This window comes from Trichosurus vulpecula, chromosome 6 (assembly GCF_011100635.1).
Source record: "Trichosurus vulpecula isolate mTriVul1 chromosome 6, mTriVul1.pri, whole genome shotgun sequence".
Taxonomy (NCBI): domain Eukaryota; kingdom Metazoa; phylum Chordata; class Mammalia; order Diprotodontia; family Phalangeridae; genus Trichosurus; species Trichosurus vulpecula.
Genome location: NC_050578.1, coordinates 46,356,206 through 46,365,187, shown reverse-complemented (window position 1 = coordinate 46,365,187; position 8,982 = coordinate 46,356,206). Strand labels below are relative to the sequence as shown.

At 40.7% G+C, this 8,982-nt stretch overlaps 1 pseudogene; it reads left to right on the top strand.

Annotated features, from left to right (window-relative positions):
* The first annotated feature begins 8,092 nt into the window (after positions 1–8,092).
* On the top strand, positions 8,093–8,744 carry LOC118854600 (annotated as a pseudogene).
* Positions 8,745–8,982: the final 238 nt, after the last annotated feature.

The window sequence follows — 8,982 nt, the reverse complement described above, 5'->3', positions numbered from 1 at the left end:
GACTCACATGTCACATTGGAAAATGTATTGGGTCTACCTTCACTGGAAGCTGAGAAGCTTTTCCAGAGCGTGAGTTTACACCTTCAGGTGGACAGCCATAGGTCTTTGGGAATTTGGGTAATGGATTTTATTATATTAGTGAAAAATATTAGTGAAAAATAAAAGCAAAAAAAAAGCAAATTCAAGCAAAATAAACATAAAAAGAAAAAAGAAAAAGGTGACATCATCTGCCCATGGCCTTAATTTCTAATTCAACTCAACTCTTTTAAGCATAGATTTCATCCTCTAAAGTATTCTGTCATTATATAGGTAAAAATTTATTTGGGGGGGCGGGGCAGAGCCCAGATGGGGGCTGGAAAGCAGGGTGTGAGCTCCCCCCCAGGTCCCCCCAAACACCTATAAAAATGGCTTTGAACAAATTCTAGAACTGCAGAACCCACGAAATAGCAGAGGGAAGCAGGGCTCCGGCCCAGGACAGTCTGGATGGTCACTGGGTAAGGTCTATTGCGCATGGAAGTGGAAGCGGAGCAGAACAGAGCCCAGAGTGGGCTGTGCCCAGACCAACCAGACCGGGAGCTGGGTGGAACAGATGCTAGTGCCCTGAATCAGTGAGCTGTGGCAGTTATCAGACTTCTCAACCCACAAACACCAAAGACAACAGAGAAAGTTAGTGGGAAAAGCAGGGGACAGAGTGAAAGGAGTTCGAGGTCCAGCCACTGCCCGTGGGCAGTGGAGGAGGTGCAGCTACAGAACTACAGTTGCAGTTACTTCCAGCCCCAGGCCCACCTGGTGGGAGGAATTAAGTGGTGGATCAGAGCAGGAGTGCAGAACCTGCTTAAGATCTGAGTCTGGTCCGGGTCGGCAGTTCTTGGGGCAGGAGGAGAGCTGGTGTGGCAGAGCTTGCTGTATAGAAATAGCTCTGAAAACAACAACGCATCCCCTCAAGCTTGGAACAAAGTACTCTATACTTTACAAGCAGTCATACCCCGAAAGGGTTCAAGTAAGTTGGCTGGGAACATGGCCAGGCAGCGAAAACACTCTCAGATTTGGACCCAGACTTTGGAATCTTTCTTTGGTGACAAAGAAGATCAAAACACACAGCCAGAAGAATACAACAAAATCAAAGAGCCTAGATCAAAAGGCTCCAAGAAAAACATGAACTGGTCTCAGGCCATGGAAGAACTCAAAAAGGATTTGGAAAATCAAGTTAGAGAAGTAGAGGAAAAATTGGGAAGAGAAATGAAAGTGATGTGAGAAAACCATGAAAAACAAGTCAATGATTTGCTAAAGGAGACCCAAGAAAATACTGAAGAAAACAACACCTTAAAAAATAGACTAACCCAAATGGCAAAAGAGCTCCAAAAAGCCAATGAGGAGAAGAATGCCTTGAAAGGCAGAATTAACCAAATGGAAAAGGAGGTCCAAAAGACCACTGAAGAAAATACCACCTTAAAAATTAGAATGGAGCAAGTGGAAGCTACTGACTTTGTGAGAAATCAAGAGATTATAAAACAGAACCAAAGGAAGGAAAAAATGGAAGACACTGTGAAATATCTCATTGGAAAAACCACTGACCTGGAAAATAGATCCAGAAGAAATAATTTAAAAATTCTTGGACTACCTGAAAGCCATGATCAAAAAAAGAGCCTAGATATCATCTTTCAAGAAATTATCAAGAGAACTGCCCTGATATTCTAGAGTCAGAGGGTAAAATAGAAATTGAAAGAATCCACATATTGCCTCTTCAAAAAGATCCCAAAAAGAAAACTCGTAAGAACATTGTTGCCAAATTCCTGAACTCCCAGGTCAAGGAGAAAATACTGCAAGCAGTAAGAAAGAAACAATTTGAGTACTGTGGAAACATGATCAGGATCACATAAGATCTAGCAGCTTCTACATTAAGGGATCAAAGGGCTTGGAATATGATATTCTGGAAGTCAATGGAGCTAGGATTAAAACCAAGAATCACCTACCCAGCAAAACTGAGTATTATGCTCCAAGGCAAAATATGGATTTTCAATAAAATAGAGGACTTTCAAGCTTTCTCATTGAAAAGACCAGAGCTGAATAGAAAATTTGACTTTCAAACACAAGAATCAAGAGGAGCATGAAAAAGTAAACAAGAAAGAGAAATCATAAGGGACTTACTAAAATTGAACTGTTTTGTTTACATTCCTACATGGAAAGATGATGTGTATGATTCATGAGATGTCAGTATTAGGGTAGCTGAAGGGAACACACACACACACACACACACACACACACACACACACACATATATGGAATGAGAGAGAGAGAGAGAGAGAGAGAGAGAGAGAGAGGGCACAGGGTGAGTTGAATATGAAGGGATGATATCTAAAAAAATAAAATAAAATTAAGGGGTGAGAGAGGAATATATTGAGGGAGAAAGGGAGAGATAGAGTGGGGTAAATTATCTCACATAAAAGTGGCAAGAAAAAGCAGTTCTGTAGGAAGGGAAGAGGGGGCAGGTGAGGGGTAATGAGTGAATTATGCTCTCATCGGATTTGACCTGAGGAGGCGATAACATACACACTCGATTGGGTATCTTACCACACGGGAAAGAAGGAGGAAGAAGATAAAAAAGGGAGGATGATAGAAGGGAGGGCAGATAGGGGAAGGAGGTAATAAAAAACAAACACTTTTGAAAAGGGACGGGGTCAAGGGAGAAAATTGGTTAAAGGGGGATAGGATAGGAAGGAGCAAAATCTTGTTAGTCTTTCACAACATGAGTATTGTGGAAGGTTTTTACATAATGATACATGTGTGGCCTATGTTGAATTGCTTGCCTTCCTAAGGAGGGTGGGTGGGGAGGGAAGAGGGGAGAGAATTTGGAACTCAAAGTTTTAAAATCAGATGTTCAAAGAAAGAAGTTTTTGCATGCAACTAGGAAATAAGGTATACAGGCAATGGGGCATAGAAATCTATCTTGCCCTACAAGAAAGTAAGGGAAAAGGGGATGGGGGGAGTTGGGTGACAGAAGGGAGGGCTGACTGGGGAACAGGGTGAGCAGAATATATGCCATCTTGGAGTCAGGGGGAGGCAATGGGGAGAAAATTTATAAAATTTATAATTTATAATTCAAACTCTTGTGAAAATCAATGCTGAAAACTAAAAATTTAAATAAATAAATAATGCAAAAAAGAAAAAGAAAAAAATAAAAATTTTTCAACATAAAAAAATTATTCAGGGAATTTGTGTTATTTTTCATGTATTAGAGTGTCTTGTATTTCTGAGATAGACCAACAAATGAGTACAATTGGATATAAAAAAAGACCACTATAATACAGAACCTCTGATTGAAGGGGCCGTATTTCCCATGATTATCCAGGTTTCAAAGATGGTTCTCAGATTCTCAGAACTGAAATTCAAGCCTAGCTTCTCATTAAGTTGCCCTTGCGTACAAAGGTATAACATATATACTTACTATATTTCAGCATTTTCAAGGTCAACTGTTGTTGTTCATCCTTCAGTTTTGAAGAGGACCGATGACATCATGGAGGTGATATCTTGACTCTAGCAAAAAGTTAGGATGACTGGTGATGGCCTCGCATGCAGTGGATGATCTTAGCTTCTTTGATGGTTCTCCACAGCACCTGCTTCAGCCTCCTTCGTGGCCACTGGAACACATTGTTCTCATCTGCCCATTCTGCAGGGGAAGTCTTCACATGATTGGGGTCTGAGGCCTGTCAGTTATCCTTAGCCTGGTTTGGCCCACCTGCAGAGACAGTTTTACCACGGTGTGGCCACTGTGCATGCTATTGCTTCTTGGAGCTACAGGTGAGAGTTGAGTACTGGGTGGACACCAAAGGTTGATGAACAGCCCTGAAAAGACCTCAGCAGCACTCACACCAGAAGTGTCAGTCCTCCTGGAATATCATATATCCAATTACATTATGAATGAATGAATCCATAAAAGGGAGATTGGCCCATGAAGGTCCTATCCTTAGAATATGCTCAGATTTGTCCTTCTTAGGGGGTTATACAAAACATCCTGAATATTACCTTTCCAGTTCCAATCCAGCATATGAAGGCTTGGAGAGTGGGGGCTGATACTAAAGGTTGGTGAAGTGTCTTCTGGTTGGCTAAGAAGCCACAAAGACTTATAACTTAGGTAAGGATGAGCCAGAACACATTATGTTTACAAAAGATTCGAACACAAGACCTCTCACTCTCTCAGTTGGTGACTTTTGAAAAAAAAAAGGATTGTTATGGTAGTCAGTCAATAAACTTAATAAGCTTAATTAATGTTTATTGACTGACTGACTTACATGCTATTGGTGAGGGAAGAACAGTTGCCGTGTCTCCCACCTGGCTTCCGTGTGCCTGTGATCATGTCACTTTGTTTCTTTCCTGGTTTTAGGTGACAGTATATGCTGAGATGAGAGTGCCCAGGCTACTGGTGAGACCAGAGGAGCCATTGGAGACATCAGAGGTCACGCCAGAAATAGGAGGTGACTAGAGACTTCCTCCCCTTCCAGCTTCCTTTTGTGTCTTGTCTTCCCCCATTAGACTATAAGCTCTTTGAGGGCAGAAACCATCTTTCTTTTCTCTTATTTGTAACCCCAGTGCTTAACACAGTGCCTGGAATATAATAGGCACTTAACAAATGTTTATTGGATTGAATTGAGTAAAATTGATCACAGCAAACTCCATAGTAGGAACAGAGGTTTCCAAGAATGCAAGATGAAGGACAGTAGCCACTGGAGAGGAGACAGCCACTGACAATGGTATGTCCTAGGAGGAACTCATGTATTTGAGAGAGGAAATGATTCCTCTATTATCAGAACCATGCTCAGAAGCGAACTTCTTGGGGACTCCTCTGGGTCTAGTAGTAAGGAGACACCATTCAACCATATATAGTCTCTGAATATTTCTGTCACTCCTATGGCACCTTTATTTTCAAACAACTCTCCCCAGAAACTGTGGTGTGTGTATGTGTGTGTGTGTGTGTGTGTGTGTGTGTGTGTGTGTGTGTCCCACTAAGTGGGGGAGGAGGGAAATAATTTGTGAGTACTATTTTTTGCTATACATTTCCAGTAACTATTTACCTTTTCTAGAACTAACAGTTCTATTGGTTGGTTGATATTGGCGATACACATAAGCAACTATATTAGAAGCCACAATCCATAGTGGTAACCATTAGAACCCTGAAGGGAGGAGTAGTATTCTCCATTCTCAGAAAGTGACATGGGAGGAGGACACTAAAGATGAACGAAAAGGCATTTATGAAGGGCTTACAATTATACAGTATGGTACCCACTTCTAAGAGCTTACATTCTAATGGGGGAAGATAATATAAATGGGAGAGTGGTGATGGAGGGGAACTAGAGTCAGGAATGGTGAAGACATGTTAAGTGGAGTAGTAGTTATTGACATGTAGCTTTCTAGGAAGAGTAATGTGAATTTAATTACTATCTCAGACCTTAAGGTATAAAGGCATATACGGGATGGGGGTAGTGAAAGGGAAGAGAAGAGAGAGAGAAGAAAAAGAAGGTATTGGGAGATAGCTAAAGACCAGCAACATGATGGGTCTGGGTCAGGCTAGTTTGACAAATGCTCACCATCAGAAGCCCAGGATGAGATTGGCAAGACATTGAGAGGGAAAGTAGAGCACAGGGTACAGTATCAAAACAGCATTACAATGACTGCTTATGTTTAAAGGGCTATAAATTTTCCTAAGTGTTTAAATATACATGACCTTTCTTCTTTGCCTGACTGCAGCTGGGCTCTCTTATCTTTTATACTTGTCATCTTCAGCTTAGAAATACAGATAACTTTTATCACCTCTGTTGAACTGAGCTTATTCCATACCTCCATACTTCTGTTGTTATCAGCTACCATAATTCCACCTTACTCATTGTTGACCCAAGGTCAACTCCACTGAAGGTTACCTCAATAGATATTGGACTCATAGTGCCTGCCTCCATTGAACTACTTTAGATCTGCAATGCATTCCAATATCCAACAAATATATCATGAAAACCCCAAATATGAGCTCTATTAGAGATGATTCATCAAGTCAAGTATTCTCAAGGTGGTCTAGCTATACTGGATCTCAAACTGTATTATAAAGTGGTAGTTATCAAAACAATCAGGTACTGGCTAAGAAATGGAATGGTGGATCCATGGTATAGATTAGGTACAGAATACACTGTAGTAAGTGACCATAGTAATCTAATGTTTGATACTCACAAAGATCCCAAGCTTTTGGGACAAAGTATCACTATTTGACAAAACTTCTAGGACAACTAGAAAATGGTATGGCAGAAGCTAGGTAGAGACCAACATCTCACACTATATACCAAGATAAGGTCAAAATGGGCGTATGACTTACATATAACAGGTTATACCATAAGCAAAATAGAAAAGCATGAAATAATTTAGTTGTCAGATCTCTGGATAAGGGAAGAATTTAAGACCAAACAAATTGTAAAGATCATTGTGAAATGTAAAATGGATAATTTTGATTACATAGAATTTAAAAGTTTTTGAACAAACAAAACCAATGCAATCAAAATTAGAAGGAAAGCAGAAAACTTGGGAAAAAAATTGCAGCAAATATCTCTGATAAAGTTCTCATTTCTCAATATATGAAGAACAGAGTCAAATTTATAAGAATACAAATCATTCTCCAATTGATAGTCAAAGGATACAAAGAGGCAATTTTCAGGCAAAGAAATCAAAGCTATCTATAGTCACATGAAAAAAGCTTCTAAATCATGACTGATCAGAGAAATGCAAATTAAAACAACTCTGAGCTACTACCAGTCTGAGCCACCCCAGTCTTATTCAGTGGTGGAAGAATAGTGTCAGAATTGTTTGTCTCAGTTGGCCATTTATGATTACAATGCATTGTAAAAGCTTAGGGAGGAAAGGAATGTTTTTATAGACCATTTGTTTCTTGGCAATTTTAAGTTATTAGTTTCTAAAATCAGTAATTTTCAAATGGAAGCAATTTGACCAAAAATCTGTCACAGAATTTTGAGACCATTAAAAAAGTTTAATGTGTCTTTCTTTTTTTCCCAATTAGGAAATTTATTCAAACAGATCACATAAAATATGTGCCTCCTTGTCTCTGCACTTAGAAGAAAGTGTTGGGCCTCTTGGTAGTGAAGTGTGGTTTGCGCTGGTGACGCAGTATTCTGTAGGGCAGAGGGAACTTGATTTTGGAGTCATGAAACTGCTTGACTGCAGACCAGTGGCACTTCCTGGGAGGAATTTCTTCTGCTTTTATGATCTGGATAGAGTGGACTCAGGCACAATAACGGGCCCCCATATCTCACTAGCACCGAGTGTCAGCACCAGCAGTGGTCAGGTTCCTGTACTCTCTGTATATGTTATGGGTCCCACTCCTGGAATCATAGCACAGCCAGATGCCAAAATTTTTTCACCCTAAAAGGGGACTTTTCAAAGACCTCTCTGCAGTATACAATTTCTCCAGAAGAGTTCTTCATCTTTTTCAGCTGGGAAATGAATTACCAGAATTGGGACTTTTACAATACCATTAGGAGCAAAGATCAGCATGTAATAAAGAGGTGACACTGGAATTACACTCACTCTCTCAAGGTGCCCAAAGCCTTCATGGTGCTACAGTCTATCAGATTGGCTGTTGTTGTTTGTCCTTCATTCTTGAAGAGGACCATGATATCAGGGAAGCCATAACACATGGAATAAATTGGATTAAAGTGAGGGAGGGCTGTGCAAAATCACCAGCCTCACTTTCTCCTCCACAGCCATCTGGGTCCAGTGGCGAGATATAGATCAGGAGACCAGAGGTGGCCCCAAAGGCAGTGGGAGACCTTGGCCTTTTTAAGCCTTTAAGCTGTTCCCAGGTTTTAGTTTGACTGAGGCAACACTCCATTCAGTGATTAAAGCTAGGTAAGAAGTGAGGCAGAGAATGGCCTCTTGTACCTAGTTTGGGAGGGGAAGACCCTTAGGGTTCCTGCCTAAAACAGATTGGCCAATATGACAAAAAAGGAAAATGATAGATATTGGAGGGCGCATTGCTGGGCTGTGCTGAGAGCTCTTTAACCTCTTACTCTCTCCCGGGAGAATTAGGGTCGGGATGATAATGGGCTGTGCTGGGGCAGCTGTGGCTTCTTGGCTCTGGAGGCTGTACTCTGGAGCTCAGGGGTTCCCTTCAGGTTATGCAAGAAGTGCCAGCATCAGATTTGGCAGTACAGGAATGACCTATGAAAAGATCATCCAGGTGCATCGTGCAGGGGAATATGGAGCAAACCTCATATACACTGGACAAATTGGTGTACTGCATAAAACAAATGTCAGATCAGTGGTTCAGAAAATGTGGGATCAAGAAAAGGCCCATTTGAAAAAGTTTACATTTAGGTTACAAAAGGTTACATTTAGAGTCTGACCAACTATTCTGATGCCCTTTTGGAATGTAATGGGATTTGTATTGGGTGCTGGAACAGCTTTGCTTGGGAAAGAAGGGGCGATGGCCTGCACTGTGGCTGTAGAAGTCAATAACACACCATTATAACAACCAGATTAAGACATTAATGGAAGAGGATCCAGAAAAGTATGAAGAGCTTCAGATAATTAAAAAATTTTGGGATGAGGAGCCAGAACACTGTGACACTGGTCTTGGCCATGATGGAGAGTTGGTACCAGCATACGCTGTCTTGAAAGGTGCTATTCAGGTTGGATGCAGAGCTGCAATATATCAGAAGGAATTTAAAATAATTCTTTGTGACATTGTATAAAGGCTGATAGTAACTGAAGGAGTTATATTTGCAATGTGAACTTTATAATTATTGTGAATTTTGTTGATACATTGAATAATTCTACTGAAAAAAAACCCTGGAAAACTGGGACACTAATACATTGTTGGTGGAGTTGTGAATTGATCCAACCATTCTGGAGGACAATTTGGAACTATGCTGAAAGGGCTATAAAACCATGCATACCCTTTGAACCAGTAATACCACCACTAGGTCTGAT